The sequence below is a fragment of the Chelmon rostratus genome, chromosome 1 (assembly GCF_017976325.1).
Source record: "Chelmon rostratus isolate fCheRos1 chromosome 1, fCheRos1.pri, whole genome shotgun sequence".
Lineage (NCBI taxonomy): Eukaryota > Metazoa > Chordata > Actinopteri > Chaetodontiformes > Chaetodontidae > Chelmon > Chelmon rostratus.
In genome coordinates this window covers 7,538,073-7,558,047 of record NC_055658.1, presented here as the reverse complement: position 1 = coordinate 7,558,047, position 19,975 = coordinate 7,538,073, and the positions used below count along the sequence as shown (strand labels likewise).

The 19,975-nt window shown below is 41.9% G+C and overlaps 1 protein-coding gene across 1 annotated transcript in view; it reads left to right on the top strand.

Moving 5' to 3' along the window:
- Nucleotides 1–8,416: 8,416 nt before the first annotated feature.
- LOC121627566 (synaptosomal-associated protein 25-A-like) overlaps nt 8,417–19,975 on the top strand; it is a 35,772-nt gene continuing 24,213 nt past the window's right edge. The window contains exon 1 of the mRNA XM_041966549.1: nt 8,417–8,544. The gene's annotated coding sequence lies outside the window, so the exon portion shown is untranslated. The remainder of the gene's footprint in view (nt 8,545–19,975) is intronic.

Sequence of the window (19,975 nt, the reverse complement as noted above, 5' to 3'; positions counted from 1 at the left end):
AACACAGGTCGCAGCAGCTTAACACCTCCACTTCTCTCCAAGTCCCCTCCGTCCGGTTCACAGCAGGCAACGTGTGAATGTTTGGAGTAAGTACCGTCTCAACCTCAGAACCCATCAGTGTTGTCAGACAACCCTTCAGCCTCTGAGGGCAGCGGCCAATATTTGGTTTGAGTTACAAACTCAACAACTCGACATTTGGTCTCATCTATATGAACAGATACCTGCACATGAGCTCAGATTTTAAAAAATGATTTGATGGGTCCTCAGATTGCATTTCGGCCAATGTGTTTTGCCTCTTGTGCTCTCCACAAGGCCTGTTTACTTCATGCGACCCGAGCCCAGGCTCAGGCCATGAATGGGAACCAGAACGTGTCAGATAACAAAATCTTGTCCCTTGCCGACTGAATCTCTATTCGTATACAGATGCATGTTTTTAGAGATTAGCAGTCTCTGCTGACATTGCTGCTGTCGTTCTGGCAATCAGCATGTAGTGGTTCATGTTAGTAGGTCAGGACAGTCAAGCTCTTTGGCTTCCCTGCATGTGGGACACAGACCTAACACATATCCTGGCAACAGGAAGGTGTTGTGTCAAATAGCCCTGAGACAAGCTTGCCAGGAGAGCTTTGCTTAACACAGTTCATCTATTCCTCCAGCTATCTATGGTATGTGACACCATCAGTGTGATCACACATGTTTAGTTGACACTCATGTTTCAGTATACAATCATACCTGGTGGGAAACGTTCACGTCAGAATAGATAAATTCATCGTATCATATAGAAATCTACACTGTGGCTTTATACTTCCGTTAAGCCTGCAGTTATATTTGTGGCCACTCGGGGGCAGTGGAAACAAGCTGTAAACACGACATGGACACATTATTTGTTTGTATGGTGGACCTGTTCTGGTCACCTGACAAAGGATTAATTGTTTTAACATAAAGTCACGTGTCTTTATTTTCTCTTTCCAAACAGAAAAGCGCTAAACTGTCACTAACATGTCTTAGTAAGTGTGTTTTCTCTTGCTTTTTAAAGATATAGGGAAAGTAAAGCTGGTAAATGGTCGGTACAGGTCATCTGCAACTCACAGTCCTCCTTGAACTTGCCTTTTGTTCATGTTTCGACTGGTATTGATACAGACCTGATGATTGGAGTCATGTACTAAGTTGACACAATTTATTTCAGATTTCTGAGCACAATGGGAGGCTCAAGTCCTCCCAAGGTGTCTTGATATGGCCGTACCTGCATATACTTCTTGTGTCGTGACTGTTGCAGGACTAATGTGTTAACAAGCCAATGTCCCTTTACGGTCAAACAGAGAGCCAAGCTCCTTGAACCCCAGACATTCCCCCAAGTGTTCCCAGATCACTGCTCCCATCAGTGAGGATCTACCTGAAGAGGCTGAGCTGATCCAGACCACTAAACTCACTGAGTATCTGAGGTCAGGTGGTGTATTTGAAGACGGCTTTGAGCTTTGTCACATCTTTTTCCATAATACAGTTTGGAGGGGCAGGACTTTGATTTGACTTTTCTGTGTTTTGTGTGGCTCAGTGTGATGGATGTTAGGCACCTGTTGAGCCATCTTGCTTAGGTTGGTTATAACTGGAACTGTAAACAGTTAAACAGCAGCATCTTCAATCAATCAATCAATTTAAATAGCACTTTTCATCCATTTAAAATGCAACACAAAGTGCTTCACAAAATAAAAGAATACAACAACAGAAAGAATACAAGCATAGTATGAGTAGTAATAGTATAGTATTCAGTGAATGAAGTCAATGCAAGTGGTAGAGCACAAGTGGAAGGGACAGAACATGCTGTGCTTCAGAGAAATGACAATATTTGAAAAAGCTCTTAATGTTTTATTTGAGGAGAGACTGCAATCAAAAGACAGGAGTCACTCGATAAGGAGAGGCTCACAGAGACCTGTGAATGAATGGTGAGACATCTTTTTCATCTGTGTTGCTGTTCCAAAGGAACTACAAATATGGCACTGAAAACATGTTGCTGCAGAGATAACACATTGTTTTGCATGACTTTTTTTTTCTGGAGGAGCATGTCAGGACTGTGGCAGCTTGTATGTCACTGCGGCTCAATTGAATGACCTGAACTGTGTTGCTTAAATCCGCTTGTTTTTGCACATTGTAGTATTTAAGTTGATTTTGTGATTTTTGTTAGCTCCTTAAGGCTCTTTGGACTCTTTGTTCATTGAATAACGTAACTGATGTGGTTTGGTTGTGTAAATTAATGTGTTTTGTACCAGACATGAATTCTTGAATGTGCCAACAAATATTTTTTATATTTGCTGTTATTAGATTTTTTATTATATGTCCCTCACTTAAATTTGTACTTGAACTAATTGTTGAATTGCAGTTTTTAATGATGATGCAGACTGACTTTTTAATATCTGTTATTAAATGAAAATTTGAACAGAAGTTTGCTGAGATGTGTTTAGCCTTTGAACCCTCAACAAGCAGTATTGCACTTTAATTAGTACTTAAATGGAATATCTGAAAGCTGATTGTTTTATGGATGCACAGACCAGGTTTTTGTTGTTTGTTGTCATTAATTCAAACTCTGGACTGAAGCTTGTTCAGGTGATTGTTGGAGATTTTAATGTGTTGTTAAGCTGTTCATGTGTGCTGTCTGACTTCAGTTCGTTGTTTCTGGGTCAGTCTGGAGTTTCTGTTCTTTCTGTTGCTTTTATTATATTTCCTCTTTGAATAAATCTCTCTTGTGTTTTGGTCTTTTCCACAGCCAACATAGGTTTGGTCCTTTAAATCAAGATCGTTACAATAAAATAAAATTTTCCTTGTACTGTAACATTAAAGGAATTGCCAACAAGGAAACATCAGCAAGGAAGCTGAAAGTTGAGACACATCCTCCGGGGACTAAAGGCACCAGGTCTGATGAGTCCTCGACAGGCGTCTCACTCCCAGTGCGAGCTCACAGGGCACGAAGAGACCTGGCACTCCTGAGTCCAAGACGCCGGTCAAAAGAGTCAAACTTGACCTGGTATGCTGAACTATCTTGGACGGTGTTTGTGCTGTGTGACTAACCTCACCGTCTGCTCCGTCCCTCTCAGAGTCAGCCCACTGTGGAGCTCTCAGACTCGCCCCCCTGCCCCAGCAGGCCTGTCGCAGCAGTGAAACGGCCCGTAAAACTTCAGCTTCTCAGGTACAGCACAGAATTAAGAATAGAAACTTCTGAGTTTCATCTGAGTCATCCTCACACACAGCACTCATGTTGAGACTCATGGAAGGCCTGCTGTCAGGTAGATGAAGACGAGTGAAGACGAGTCCCTTTGTGACGGTGAAACCTGATGAAGTAAAAATAATAAGCACAGTAAAAATATGATAATATTGCACAGATGGAATGAATATTAACGTATGATGGCGTGAAGAACTGAGTTTAAAAGAAGGTTTGTGATGTTGTGATGTGAAACAGCATCACAGCTCCATTGAATGATGCTGGAGGTCCTTCTTCTTTTGTGCTCCGCTTTCACATTTCACAGTAAAAAAAAAAAAAACCCACCAGTGTGTGCAGATGTGGTCAGCTGTGCTGGTCACATGACCTTCTGCACAACAAGTATTAGTACCCCATCTGCTGTAGCTGCTGTATGGTGATAAACAAATATGTCAAGAACAGGATTCAGAACAACTGGATTATTCTGACTGAAATTAAAGAAACTTGTTGAAAGGATCCCCGTTCAGAGGCGTGCTCATGTGAGTCCACATCATACACCACAACTCCCTCCTGTGGCGGGATAGCCTGACCTCTCACTGTCACACAAAACCCACAATATCACCGAAGGGTTCAAATAAGTAAGGCTGGCTGGTGGAGAGAAATATAACCAGCAACCAGGTTTTTTTTTTTTTTTTTTTTTTTGCAGTGCATGTACTGAATACAGTCTCTATTTTTCTCGGTAATCTCTCTGTTCATTGGCTAAAACCATGAGATTAAAAAAAAAACAAAAAAACAACTCAATCCAGCAACTGTTAACTGCTGAAACTGCAACTGTACATGAAGGTAACTGTAGTCCTGCTGCAGGCTGAGCCACATGATGACGTGACGCTATTTAGTGTCGTGACAATAACGGTGGATCAGTGCAGCGTGACAGTGCATGACGTCAGAAGTCCTGTTCATATACATTTCAAAAACACGCTAGTGGAGAAAGAGAAAAGTCTTCCAGTTATAAATAACACAGCGAACACTTAAAGTAATGCAAACCAGAGTTTAAACTGGACCAAACTCTGAGTCAAAGGTTGTTCACACTGCTGTTGTGAGGATGTTGCATGTGGCTACATGTGCAGTTCTTACCTGCAGCGGCCACAAATAACCTCGTCTGGTTTGAGCAACTACAATATTCATTCAAATGGACCCTAAAGCACAACTACACAATAACCCTAAAGGGTCAAGAGCTTGACAACATTGTTGGGACATTTCAAACGAAAAGGAAAGTCAAAATTACGGCAACAAAAGTGGTCCAAATTTTATGAAATTTGTTTCCGGCCCAGTCAGAAGGGCAAAGAAAGAGACTTAAGACATTATTTCCAAAGCCGGTGTAAGGGTCACTGCCTCCAGCCGCCGATGAGCCCAGATCTGGAACATCCTTTGATATCTGTGAATCTTCTCAGGCACAGATGCAAAACAGCAAACTAGTGCAAAAGAAAACCCAGTGCTCCGACAGCGGCCCTGGTCCTGCTTGGTCACAGTCCAACGACAGTGAGATACTCTTGCAGAGATATTTTGTGAGCCTTATTTAAAGCTTTGCATTCATTTTCAAATCCTCTGTCATCCTAAACGGTAAAACTATGCAACAAAAGAAGGCAGATTTAAAGTCGAATTTCTGGCCTGACACAGATGTCCGGTGGTGCCAAAGAATTGTGTTAAATGTGTATCAATGCATCTTTTCTAAAGGTAAATCAACAAAGCTCACATCCTTCCTGATCACTGAAGCTGTTCGGAAAACGACCGACCTCTTAAAGCCTAAACACTGTGTCTGCAAGTGGCAGCAGAGTTTTGTGGAGAGGAGGGTCGTGGCAGCTCCATTACCAGGATCGATGGCGTTGAGACGAGTGTCAGACTGTGATGGTCTTCTAGGCTGGTGCTTCAGCTCTCTGCCCTCCCTCTGGGACTATCACATCTCTGCTGACTGCACGTATGAAATAACACACATGCTGCATGTTCATATAAAAACACGGACACAGTGGAGGTCTGCACCCGACACGGCAGTAACAACAGCTCACGTCACCCGGGGGAAGACATGATCGAGCTTGTATTGTTCAACAGGAAGCAACGTAAGTCAACTATAAAAAAAAAAAAGCATCTGCACCAGCTGACTATGTGAGTGCAGGTGACACATTTGACTCTTTCAGCTAATTTCATCATTTTAATGGTCATATATTACTTTGGCTATCAGTTCCACTTCCATCACACTTGGTTCACTATTCCAACCTCTTAGCCATTGATTTTAGCCAGTTTAGCACGTATCCATTACTTTTGGCTATTAATCCATTAGGCTACTTTTAGCTGTGTGTTTCAAGCATTTATTTATTGCTTTCTGTTCTTTTTCTGTTACTTTTCAGTAGTGTAACTCTTCTTCCCTCAGGTTACCTGTCACTACTGTTCCCTCATTGGTCCAGCTGTCCACTTCCACCTTGCTTGCATCTCTGCTGGCTTGCTAATTAGCGTTCATGCACTCACAAGTCCAACACGAGGTGTTACGGCGGACTCACTATGTGGTAATGCACATTTAAATCAAGTCATATTTCTGTTTATTCAAAGGAGCTGATCCACACCATCCTCTGGGGCACAAGCACCCCTGGCTGGGAGTCAGTGCAGAGAGGACTCCAGTCAACACAAGATCTGAAACCTGACTGTGGCAGCAAAAAAACCCATCATATTTTTAATGCAAGCTAAATATGCTGTTGAACTTATTAACTGCAAGCTTTTAATAATCATTAAAAGGATTTGGGACTGTATGGATTGTTGTGCTTCATAAGCACTCAAGAGGAATAAGAAACTGAAGCATTTATTCTCTTCATGCTGTGCTGAACTGTGTGTAACTCTGAGTGGAGGCCATATCAGGAGACACTGTGTGGAATTTGGATACATGATGCAACACAGCAGCAATTTCCTGTGTTGAGTCAGGCAGGGCAGAGTGTCGTCACCTGTTCCATCCCCCGTCCTAAAGCCCCCTTCTCTGAAACATCCTGACAGCATTTATTCAAAAGAGTCTTGTCGAACCTTTTCAGATCCCTTCTGTGTAACACATGAGTGAAACTGCGCTCACGTTAATATCTGGATGTACTGTGTGGTGCATTAATTCACTAAGTCATTTTGAAAGCACAACACCCGAGGTGAGGAATCAGTCTGCTGCAATCAATGGCAGTCCAATGAGATTCATTGTGCTCAGGCTCATTGCTGTTGGATCATCAATTTGGAAAGGAGGTCTGAAATGGTTTCTTCTTTGGGCTCGTAATGATCTGAACCCCGGGTGGAAAAGGCAGATCCATCTCCTGTAAAGGTCAGGTCCTCTGTTTCTTATCAGACCTGAAGGGCTAACCGGATGTTCTGCTGTAAAACCAAAAAAAACGCTCTGTGAAATGTTGGTTTTCCAACGAACCAATGATAAGAAAACTGGAGAGGGGTAAGCAGGAAGAAGAAAAGCCGAAGTGAAGTGAAGTGATGAGAGCCTGACAAAAGCACCCAGCGGATGTGAGATGTATTTTTGGTCATATTCAGTGTTCACATCTTGTGCCTTGTGGCGTTACAAAAAAATCAAAAACGGTATCATGTATATGATTATGCAAAGTCAAGGACTCCAGGGGTACCAGGCTTTATCACTGAGGAGAATCTCAAAGAGCCTTTCTGTCAGGGAACTGTGCACATGAACAGAATGTGCACGTATGTCTGCGCACACTGGGCTGCATGCTAGTGGGATACAGTGGACATACCATGGACCGACATGGAGTGTGGTGTGGGATCCTGTGGTGCATTTAAGGTAACAGAGCAGAGGTTACTACTGCTCAAATATGTCTTGTTTTTTCTTATTTTCAGTTGTTAGAGGTTCGGCTCTTAACAGAATCCATGCAAATAAAATGTTACGGCACCGGGTTAGAATGAGATGAATTAAAAGAGAAGACAACGATGGTGGCACATATTCCAACCTCACGTCTTTTAAAATGCCATCAGCCATCAGACCTTTATTTAAACCTTTAAACTGCATCTTTGCTTTGGGATTTTCTTATGCAGGACAAACGGGTTATCTGTTGTGAACTATTTGATTCCACCGGCATAACACAAATCCAAATTTTTTTTAAGTCGCTGTTTCTGAAGCTTTTCTAAATCCTTGTGACATACCAATACTAAAAATCAATTAAAACCACTTGACCCACTTTTGTCATAATTTGCGTTTGCTAATTTTACTTCTCAATTGAAGTTTTTCTTATGATCTTCTAAGTATTTGGAAGTAATTTTCTCGCTGTATTGTAAAGCACTAATGTCATGTTCTACAGATGCATGTTAGAACTTCTTTCAATAAAATGAAAAAAATCACAACAAAACAACCTTTTGTCCACTCCCTCCAACGTCAGAGGGCGCGGCCATTTTGTGAGCACCATCAAACTCAGCACAGTGAGGAAGGAAGTTAGGTGAGGATACCGTCAAATTAAAAGAGACCAAAAGATTTAAATGGCGCAAACGTGAATGAAAAAACGTTTAAAGAAATTATCATATACAAAATTTTTATATATGATAATGACAATAATAATACCTGAAATTAATGATTTTATTGCATATAGTCCATTGTAATGGTCCATCTATAAGCTCTAAATTACTTGCCAATAATACGTAAAATTTCCATCGTCATTTCGTCATTAAATTAGAAATAGATGATCACATAAATACATTAGGGCAGCAATTTCTGTTCATCTTTCATTAATCAATTAAAAACACGGACTCAGCACGGAACTGTCTTTAGGGGACTGCTGTTGTTGAGGGACAGTGAGAGAATAGTCCTATCCCTGGATGTTTGAGAGCTCTTGATGTGTTTTCGTTTAGTCTTAGTTTTCAGTTTCTTGGCAAATTCAGATGTGTTGGTTAGCTGTTCAAAAATATATCCGAGAAGGTGTTGAGTCGGTTCGCTTCCTGAAAGAGTTTCTGGCGGGAAACGCTGCAGTTAGAAACCGAGCAGTTGAGGGTCCGAAGAAAGTCAACATGGAGGCATCGCTCGCCACAATATCCCTTCTGTCCTGCTGCAGCGGTGAACGAAACTCCCTTAAAGGGTTAAAAAAGTTCAGTTCAACTCAACAAGAAGGCGTCTTTGCCGAGGTTTTTATTTTGTAAAACATTGACAGGAAGTGTGTGGTTTGTCAATGCGTGACGCTTTGCGGTCGGAGTGGAGGAGGGCGGTGTGTTTCCACCGGGGACAGTCCCGTTGAGTGGAGCGGCGGCACGGACCGACATTTTCATCCCGAGTCCCGACAAACACAGCAAAATAAAAAGAAGACGAAGAAGAAGAAGAGCCGAAGAAGCGAAACCAGGTAGGTAGGACTAGTTTTTTGTTTGTTTCTTTAACTCAGTTGTGTCCACTGTTTAAAAAATAGAATAAGTAAATACTTATAGCTAAATAAGCGGCTTTAAAGTTGGGCTGTTGAAGGCTGTTTATCACAGAGTGCTGCCTTGTGAAAGTTTTCTCCAGCAACATGAAGATGTTCGTTATAGTTGTTGTTTATGTGTTGTTTTTTTTTTACAACACTGAGCGGTTTAACAAAGCCCGTGAAGTCAGATCTGTTCCTGTGGTGTTGCTGTAGTCTCTCAGTGCAGATTCACGCTGAAAAGATGCAACTTCGTGGCGTTTTTGTGCATCAAACCACTGTTCGGACGGCAGCTCGCGCCCTAAACACCTTACGAGATTAAAGTGGCTGTTTGTTGTCAGGATTAAAGTAGCGGATGAAGCAGCCTGGGTGAAGCCGTTTCTCGTCTTTCTGACCGCGGGTTTGAAGCCTCCTGCAGGATGAGTGGCGTTCAGCACCGCGGACAGCTCCGGAGCCCCGTGTGGTTCACTCCGGATGAGCCCGAGCGGACAAAAGCAGTGCAAGTTATCGAACGAGAGCTGAAATATTCAGATATCCCTCCAAGGCTGGAGGAAAAGACACGGTGCTGTGCAGAAGTTTATCTGGCTGTGCAACAAGGCAGATACTGGCACGTTTGAAAAGACGCCATACAAGTGGATCTGCACTGGAAACAATGAGATGATTTCCTCTGTGTTGTCACATATTGGCAGGCTTCATGTGGATGACAATTCAGATGGACATTGTTCTGCACGGTCTCTGAGTTTTGCCCAAAGGTGTAATCATTTGTTGTCTTCAGGGGTGTAACACAGAATTCTAGACCCTGTGTGCACAGGCATTCTCCATGGGCCCCTTCCCGCATCCATGACTATTCACTCTAGTGTCTCTGACCTAATAAAGCACATGGAGTCATTAATGGATACACTTAATACTGTCTGTCCATGTTGAGGGAGAGCAGGAAGGCCAAAGTGCTGTTGTTGTTTGGCACACCCAGAGTTTGGCAGCAGTTTGCTTCCCGTGTCTCCATGTGGGGACACAGGAACAAAGAGTTACAGCTATGACTCAGTGAAGCGCAGCATTTCTGCTGAAAAAGGTTGATAAAGGCCCATTTCACAAAATATCCGTACGCTGTGAAACCAGCAAATAAAGCTTTTCTTGTGACTGTGTGAACTAATAATGTTGTGAAGTGAGCCTTGTTTTAGGAGTTAGAAGAAACTGTTGTAAATGTGTGAATGATGGCCTGCCTTTGGGCTTTGCCGTGGAGCTGAAGTTAAATCATGTAATTAATGACCTGCATCTCATCTTTGTTTGGCAGTCTGGTGTTATTTGTAACTGAGAGTAAACATATATCAGTTAGGATAACAATAAATGTTTTATGTTTCTGCTCCAGTTTAATAAAAAGGATTTTGTGGATGAATTAAACTACAAATATCAATTAAATCAGCATTGAACTGTTAATTAAATTCAGTCAGTACAATGTGAACTCTGGCACTTTATCTAGCTGGCAAATTGGGGAAAACGTGCTTGGAGTGTCATTAAACCTGGTGTTTCGGTGAGCTGGTGCTGTTAGTTTGTTCAGGCCGCAGGTGAAACAGGTGTTTCTCACTGATTATCTGTATAGTGAAGCAGCTGAAATGTTCTGGTAAACATGAACCCAAATAATCAGTGAGAAAATCCATCACCCTGCCCACAGAAAAGTGAGAAATTACCACCAGCCTCCGGTCTGGTACTGCTACATCTGTCGGAAACACACAGGCGTGTGCACACACACACACAGTAACACACTTTTTCTCTGGTCCCTTTCAAACAGTCACAGTTAAATGTATTCATCTTGTTCTTTTTGTGCCGCTCTCCTTGTTGAATTTCAATGTAATCTGCTATAAAAAATGCCAGATGGCAGAAAAACAGTAGCATCCAAGAATGCACTGTGATCACAATCTAATTTTCACTGCATGTTGCTCACTTATTAGCTTTCAGCAATAAACTGAGCAGGGAGATGGCTTTTGCAGACCGTTCTTGGCAACTGCTGCCTTTTTTTTATCCTGTGGGATTTTTATATACAGATTTGTTTTGGAAGTGCACTCTTCAAACCTGTTAATGTTTGAGTGGCACATCTTTTAACATAATAGACTTGACTAACAAATGTGACAGTTTGTCATCTTTAGTTAATTCCATCTTTTCTAGCAGGGGCAGCTGTTTTTAGAAGCCCTGCGGGTTGTTTTGGGCTCACCCACACACTGTATTCATAGTTAAATCATCGGTGCTACTTACAGCGGCGCTGACTTGGTTTTAGATTTGACTTGACATTAACATCGTCGTTGTCATCATCGTCATCTGACTTTGAAACCAGTGACCATGACTTTAGATTTTAACCTTTTGACTTGGAACGACGTGATATCTTCTCCACGTGTGAAGAAGAGAAAGATGCTAGAAAAAGTTTGCAGTGAGTCAATTCTCCATTTCTGTTAGACGCTGCACATAAAATCTAAGATTTGGGACTTAACTCCAAAGTCAACTCAGAGCCAAAACTAGAGCCTTGCTTGTCACTTGGAAAACAATGACTTTGTCTTATCTCTGGAAATGTAATTTGACATGAAGGTACCCTGTGGAGTGTTTGAGGCTAGCTGTGCTATGGAGCAATGCTTTTACAAGTGGTCCCGATTTTGTTTGACATTTGCACACGTTTTTTTCTTTTTTAACGTGTGCAAATGTTTTATGAGGAATTAAATGCATTCAACATATTTGTTAGACATCAAGGTTGCACATAATGTGTTTTGATGTTGTTTACAAGGAAACTCCACAGGGCACCTTTAAAAAAAATCAAGCTTTATGGTGGACCAATTTCCTGCCCTGCAGCCCTGATTTGTTCCCTTCACAGAAACAGAGACAGACACACCTCTGTAATCTGATCCTGGTACTCCATCGACATGCGAGATCATTTCATATGTTTGAAATTGTGATATTTTTCCCTCTTATTGATCAGGATGAGATGGCGCATCTGAAGTAACCTGATTCCTGTGGTTCAGTAGCTACACCCTGCAGGGAAGCTCATCGACCCCTCTCTTACTTGAATTCCTCACAGGAATTGTCCTTATTATTTGTGTGTACGCGTGTGTGTGTCGTGTATATGTACCGTATTATACGTACCTGTCAGTATGTAAAAGAACAGCATTTACAAAGTAGCATGTTGACAGGTGTCCATTTAAATGTGTGCAAGCGGGAGGAGAGAGGAGAAGAAACGGTGGAAAGGAGGGGGTGGTGGAGTGTGTATGTGTGTACTCTCTAGGTTTTGTGTGTGTTAGTGCGAGCAGAAGTGAGAGAGGCTGTGAATGCCAAAGTGAAAGCAAAGGGAAAGCATGTATGTGGCAGGCAAAGTAAAAGAGCGCGCGAGGGAGAGTGGTCCATGTGTTATGTAAGTGTTGTGAGGCATCTCTGTGTGTGTGTGTGTGTATTCTGTAGGCCTACAGATTAATCCAGTGGGTTTTATCCTCAGTGAATGGGACAGTGGGGCTTTGCGGTGATTATCCCTGCAGGCCACAGATGATTGCTTTGAATCTCCTGCACATCCCACACCACCATGTTTCCCTGCCTGCATATCTGTGTGCCTGCACATCAGTCTGTCTGCCTGATTTCTTGTGAAGATGTTGACGTTCAGTAAAAGTTGACAGCAGAATTTGGGAAGATGTCTGTAGGTGGCTGCAGATGCTAAATGCATCATTTTGCAACAAGATTTAGTGTAATTATCCATCTGATGCAGTTTCTAAAACAGTTTAAATGTCGAGTTTAATGTGTATATTCTGTCCTTTCTGACTGACCACTCCACCTCTGCTTGTGTCTGTCTTCCTTCAGTCCATGTCTCTGGTTAATCTGCCTGTCTCAATCCTAGCCCCCCTACCATAGCGCTCTGTCCGCCTTCTCTTGGATTATATAACGAGGAAATGTCAGAAATGCAATCTGCTCCGTCATCCCTGCTCAGCTGAAACAAAAATGCCTGGGAACCTCTTGTCATTTGGGTCTCGTAATCCACTGTTACAGCAAAGGTGTTAAAACCAGAGCCGGACATCTTAAATGGTATATTTTTACACCTGTACCTCTTTCCTCAGTCGTTAAGTGGCAGCTGCATGCAGTTACTCTGTGGAATGATCATGATGTGGGAAAGTTAAGTGAAAAAAAATGAGGGTCTGTGATTATGAAAAATATAGGAACTTCAAAGTTGTGGCAAATTATAGGCAATTGCCTTTGCGATGATAACATCTAAGATGTCCATTTTGGTGGCGTTTCACTGGAAAAAAGCACATAAATTACATGCTCAGGTATTTACCCTCCCGATTTCCTCAGTAATTTTCCACAGCAGATTTCTCTCTGTGGGTCCTTCCTGTCTCTCCATAGGGAATGTTTTAATTCGTCGAGGCCATATTGTCACGGCAGGCGTTGCTGTGGGCAGAAAACCAGCGCTGTATGGGCTTTTCAACCTTGTACTATTCACATTCCACCATTGTGGTCAACCTGGATGGAAATCAGGAGGCTTGATGATGAAGCTGTTCTCTGAACATCTGAAATCCGTCCTGCAGTTTTGAATACTTTGAATTTAAGAGTACTTTTTAGTGTGGGTGGAAACCTAGTTTTAGCTTTTTGATGTGTGACTGAAGACTCCAGGAATTGAATGTGAAGTAATGAAATAAGTCCTTGCTCTGCCTCAAATACATTTTGCTCAAATGAAAGTTTCAGAAAAGATCTTAAGATAGAACATTTTTATACGTTGATGATATGTAGTTAAAGCCATCTTACTCTATAACATGCAGTTTGATTTTCATTCTAACATTATATGAAGTTGCATTAGTAAACACTAGCGAGGATGTGCCAGTTGCCTTTGTGTGTGTATGTGTGTGTGGTTGTTGGTATATGTATGGTATATTAGCAGTCAGGCATGAAGTGGTGGGTGTACTGTCTGAATAGTTTAGCCCTCAGGCTCCCATCATGCTCTGTGGCCGTCACATCTTGGCATGTGTTTACTGCTCATAGGTCAGCAGGGAGGTACAGTATGTATGCATGTATGTGTGTGTGTGTGTGTGTGTGTGTGTGTGTGTGTGTGACTGTGAAAAACTGCACTAAAAACAAACATTTTGCCTAATGGTAATGGAAATGTTGTATATGAGCCAATACATTTTGCTGTCAGTAGACTAATAATAAATGTTCTATTTTAGTAATAGACAAATTAATCATTTCTGCGTTAGCTTCAAGTCCTTGATGTGCAACACAACAAACAACCACCGCCAGAAGCAGCAGTTGAGTAAATGTCAGAGTCTCAGTGTTCCAGCCCCATTCGGTCCAAGTCACACCTGTTGTGTCAAACACTACTTTCATTTGCCTTGGAGTCAAATGTCCTGTTTAAATTCAGTTTTGCTAGATGGAAACAGTGCTGTTCATCATAGATCAAACTACCCCAGCACCTAGAAATGACCTTAATATACAACCAATTTGCCACAGCAAATATGTTTTGAAGGGAAAGTAACAGCAACCAGATTATTACCTATTAACATGAGGAAGAGATGTTGTTAATTACCATATCTGCAAAAATATCCAATAAGATGGCCGATACAGATGGTTTAATACAGAAAAAAGTCAGACACAATGTGTTTATTTCCGTTATTACCATTTATAACCGCCCCGCCATCCACCCTTCCTACCTCCCTGCTACTCCAGCATGATACATAAATGTAGCATTTCCTTCACTCAGAAACCATTAACCCTGTTCATAACTCTATATACATAAAACATAATATAAACATAATTTCTAGAAATTAAACTTGGTCACTGTGTGAATACTGAATGTATAGATGGAACAGTTAATCTCTGAGACCCTAAAATAATGATGTGAGAGATACGTGGCAGGGCATGAAGACAGACAAACATGAGCTGCAGAAAGTGATATACTGCAACAATCCTGAACCGTCACTGTTGTGTGCATGTACCTAATATAACATGATGGTTGTCGGAGGGGGTTGATCTTATACATGAAGTGTCATCAGGTGCTGACCAGGCAGGTTCAAATCAACTGACAAGGCATCAGTGGATATAGAACATGTAAGCGCGTTTGTGTTATTACATGTAGTTTTGTGTGTGATTGATGGGTACCAGCCTCTCCATCTTAAGAGCCTCTCTGATGCCAGGATAATTGTTTTTGCAGGGTAGGAGCTGGATCTGCAGGGTTACACAACTGCTTGTGTGTATTTGGGTGTTTGTGTGCGGGTGTGTGCGTATGTGTGAGCTTCCAACTTTCAGCACAGTGTACACTGAGACCTTTTTGTTATTCCCCTCACTTCATTGTGCTCAAATATATTCTATGATCTCCAGAGCAGGCAAATTTAGCGTTGATAAGATGCTGATGGTGCGCTTCTGGAGTTATGTTGGGGCCTTGGACCCTGCTCTCCCTGCTAGCAGGTGAAGGTATGATTAAGACAACGCCATCAGTTCTAGTGAGGACTGGTTTGTTGACCAGACTTAGTCATTACATGATATGATTGGTTTTTATTAAACTATTCTCAACTTACAAAATTACATCTGTTTGGAACTACAGAACAATTTGCAGTTTTGTTATGTAAGCATGCATCTTTGGAACCATTTGGCTTTATCTCTAAGGGACTTTTCAAGTGCACTTCTTCTGTTAAACCAGGTTGGGACCCCAGATGGTCACATTTGTATTATTAGAAACATGAAGTCAGAAAAAAAGTATGGAAATGAATAATGTGATCTGGCACAAACTGAGACCAACTGCCGCAATAAGAATAGAGGGCTGAATGGGACAGACAATCAACAAACCCTAGACCACACATACACACATGTACACACGTACAGACGGATGTATGTCCTGAAACACACATGTGAGCACACACACTGTGTGTGCTGTGCGTACTCCGGCTGTCACACAGACACACACACACACAGCTGTTGCATTAGTAATGTTGACCTGGTTTTATCCTGTGAATAATGAAACATTGTTCTTCTTTGATGTGGTAAGATGTTGGACCCTCCCACTCTCGCACACACAAACACACACCCCTGTCTGCCCTGCTGCTGCTCTCCTTCTTGTCCTTGAACCAGTTCTCCCTGTGTGATGTTTTCACTTTTCGAGAGTGGAGATGCGCTGACCTTTACAGAACACACACATGCACACATGCACGCAAGCACGCATGCACGCACACTGTTGTGTGTGACACAGTGGGTTTACAGTCTCCTTCACTTTAAATGGACAGAAGAGAGAAAGCAAGCATTGGATGTCTGTGTTATAATTACTGAGATTATTATTACGTTTCAAGCTGCAGTCATGATTAAGTCTTTTGCAAATAAAGGAGGGAGAGAGGGAGTAAGAGACCTCTCTTACTTTCAGTGTGTTTGTGCAACAGTGCTGAGGGAAGGGATGTGCATAAATGAAAGCAAAAGAGAAATCTCACTGTTTTGAAATCTTTCCCAGCTTTCCATGATGGCTCCTTTGTATATGTTCGTCCTGTTGGGTCAAATCTTTGCCCCTCCAGAAACCGACTAGCTGCCCAGGGTTCACTTCTGTGCCGTTCAGTTCTACACAAGTGGCTTTACAATTATACAATGAATAGGAGCTTTACAGAAATAGCAATGCTAATTTTCAGTCAAAATGAGCCCACTGTCTCATTTCCCACTGCCTCTCTAACTAATCCACAAAAACAAATGCATGAAATAGAGGGAAAAGTGCGCAGCTATCCTAAAAATCCCCCAGATTTAGGTTAGTGCTTCTATAAACCTCTGAGAAACATACAACTGAGCAACTGACAAGCTGACCTGGTTTCCCTGACTGTGAGTTTCAGTACAACCAGTGTCTCCTGATGTCCTACTTCCTTCACAAACATTGTTTATCTCAACCGAACATGGCGCTTGATTGATAGCAGTCTATCCAGTTCAGAGTCGAGACAGTTTATCACTGCAGCCTGACAGTCTGCTACAGTGAGGGATGCAAAAAAAGTGTGACTTTGTTTTTTTTTTATGCTGCATCTCTCCTGAATTAGTCCTGCATGCAGTGGAAGACCCTACTATGCATTTATCCTTCATCCAGGCTGCAGATACTTTCTATGGTAGATGATCTGTGTAAATTTACTGTTGTTGTGGGAGAGACTGTGGTGGATCGATGGCAGATAAGTGCTGCATTTCAGTGCAAAATGCTAGAACCTGATTAAAGTCCGCTGTATACTGGACTGGATTCATACTACCGTTACATGCATAAACAGAAAAGGTTCAAATGTGACAATGTTTGTTTGTTTGCATGTGCTTTGTAAGCAGTTGGTGATTTTTTAACTTTTAAGAGAGGTGAGGGCGCAAAGGGCACACCCCCCTGCCCACACACCACCAGTTAACACACATATCCATGTATATCTCCCAAAAGGTATTTTTGCAGGATGCCTTTACCCTAACTGTTAATTTCTGATTCTACAATTCTATTTTAGCCAGTATTCCTCTTTCTCTCCCTACTGCAATTGGCCTTTTATAATAGTGTGTTAATGTAAGAAGTAAACACACCTTTAAATTTCATGCAACTCAACAGGCTACTTGCCACTTGAAAAAGGCGCAATTACAAATCTGTCTGCCACTTCAGGACCATGGATAGCACTGTGGATTAATCAATACACAGCACAGTGAGGCTAATGATATTTCAGATCTGTGGTCGGGGCCATGGATTCTACCTTGCACAAACCACAGTCAGATAAAGGGTCAGTGAGTCAGGCAGACTAGACTAACATATTCAGCTAAACAACCCCCCCCCCTCAAATCGCCTACTGCTCATAAGGGAGACAGAAGTGTGTTCTTCTGAACTATCTTTGGCTGTAATTGCCTTAATCTTTGATTATTGTGGTTAAATCTGGGTTAAATTTGGATTAGTATTATTACCAGTATGCACAATATCACCCTGGATTTACATCATTATTCATTTTACTGTATATGACTGAAAACTGCAGTTTTGTGTCCATCTATCAGTCATATCAGTATGTAGTGAATTCATAATACTGTACAAATTGCAAACTTTGTTCTGACTAACAGGTGAAATGCTTCCACAGTAACACTGACACTGTCTTCCCCACATGGCTCGTTCATAACTGACAGCTCTTACAGTGTTGTTCACACAAAGGCGTGCTGTACTTTCCTCTGGGTTTCTGTGTTTTCAGAGTGGAATTTTCCATTTGTATGCTTTGACAGGATTTTCCTTTGTTGCCTGAAATAGCTTGTTGTTGGATTCCTCCACGACTGGGGCTGTGTAGCTGTGTGTTAATCATGTCAGGCTATGACAGTGCTAATCCAGTCCCCTTCTGGAGCTTTGTGCCAAAACTGTACGCTGCTCTGTTCTACTTCGTACACACGCTATCAAGCAAACTCACCTACTTCAAATCATCTCCATAGCTTGACATGAGCTGGCCGCCCGTGTGCTGATGGCTTTGTAGGAATGAAAAGATGTGATGATGGATGTGACTGACAAGGTGGGAGGTAAACAGAGACAGACAACAACGTCCATAGAAACAAATCAAGGAAAAAAGAAATGTAGAAAGAATGACAGACGTAGGAGTCCACTGTTCAGCGAGACAGATGGGGATTTGGTCCAATTACAAAACACAACAACAATTTCCATCTTCTTTTTCTCACAACAAATAGTGAATATGCTGCTGTGTTCAGGTTCTTACTTGTTTTGCTCATTAACGTCACATCCTGGCTCTTTGCGAACCTCCTCTCATACTGTTTGCAAATTTCCCTTTAACAGCTTTTAGGATTGATGCTATTAATATTCTGATCAATAATTCACTGGTGCCCTTTTAATGTCTCCATCTAAGTCAATGTTCTCCAACACACTTGAATTTGTTGCTCATTTTGTCTTTGATGAGATGCGCTCATTGCTGTGGTGTTTTTGTTCTGCATTTCTAGACATCACTTGTGACTACTATGAGGCTTTTGTCCTTTGTCGTTATCCCGTTGATGCAGGTGACAAGATTTCAGCCATAATGGCTTTTCATGCGTACTATCCAGCCCTGCTGTGAGCCAGATGATCGGACCTGGGAAACTCCCAAAATGACACCAGTCGTGAAGTATTCAGCTTGAAACTGAATTGTTGTGTTATATCAGTCAGCTACAGATGAGACATTTATTTCTATGTAAATGGATACCTAAATGTCAGGTAATATTTGCTCCCCCACTCTTTTTCCTGGACATCTACTGTATACATTCATAGACAGAGAGGGAGTGGAAAGGGGATGAAGTGAAACAAAGAAAGCGAGTGAGAGGAGAAAGAGTTAGAGGAGAGAGTGTGTGAGAGAGAGGAGAGAAAACAGTGGAGAGTAAATCCTCTTTCCCCGCTGACTTTAATCTCTCCACAGGCTGAGCCTGGCAGTTCAGGCCTCACAGCAGCCGTCAGTTAAGATGAGTGACAGCCAGCAGGGCCGCAGGTGGGGGATGGGGGACGGCTGGACCTTGTGTCCTGTCCGCTCGACTGTAGCGTGTGTGTGTGTGTCTGTCTATGAAACATGTTGAGCATGTTAAAAAGGAAGTGATTTCCAGAGTGGGATGGAGGAACAGAGGAGGAGGGGAGAAAAAAAGACTGACGGAGAGATGAATTGTTTTAGTTACAAACATGTGTGATGTGAAACATTCAAAAAACTGCTTGGAAATAGAACAATATTAAACTTAAAAAAAACAAAAAACATTGTCACCAGCGAAAAGATAGCGATGCAGATCTGCCTGTTTAGTGTTTTGCTTTTGAGCCATTTCAATTTTTGTAAATCTGTGAATCTCCCAGTAACCACAGCTGATAGCACCATGTGTGCAAAGGTAATGAGCAAACATGAAGGCTGGAAAAAGTGAGATACCTGGAAAATGAGTCTTCCTGTGGATCTAAATTAAGTGATGTTACAAGTAAAAATCTGGAGGTTCCTCTCAGAGCTGAGGTTAATGAGACAGTGTAGTGTTGTGTATCTGTATTCCAAAGCCCAGCTGTTGCCGAGAGGAGCTAGCTGAGCTAATATGAGCACACCATTGGGTTTTGTCATGGTAACTCACAAACTAAGACATCAGGATCATTAAGTAAAGCAACAGAATTTTACTTCTTGTATGTTCTGTGCAAATGCAAGTGTTTAGAGTGAGCAGATGCTGTGGCTGTGGTTTGCTGTTATACACACAAGGGCTGGTCGATAAGTTAAAATGTTCCAATATTTATATATATATATATGTATATATACAGGTGTCTTTCCACTGGTCCAGCCAGCTCTGGTTTGGTCAACATAAACCCTTAATTCATAGAGTTAGATGTGAAAATATTGTGGTTTTACACACTGAATTCCTTGATGCCTCTCTGCCATTGCTGTCCTCTGTGTGCTAACTTACTGGGTTATGTCGG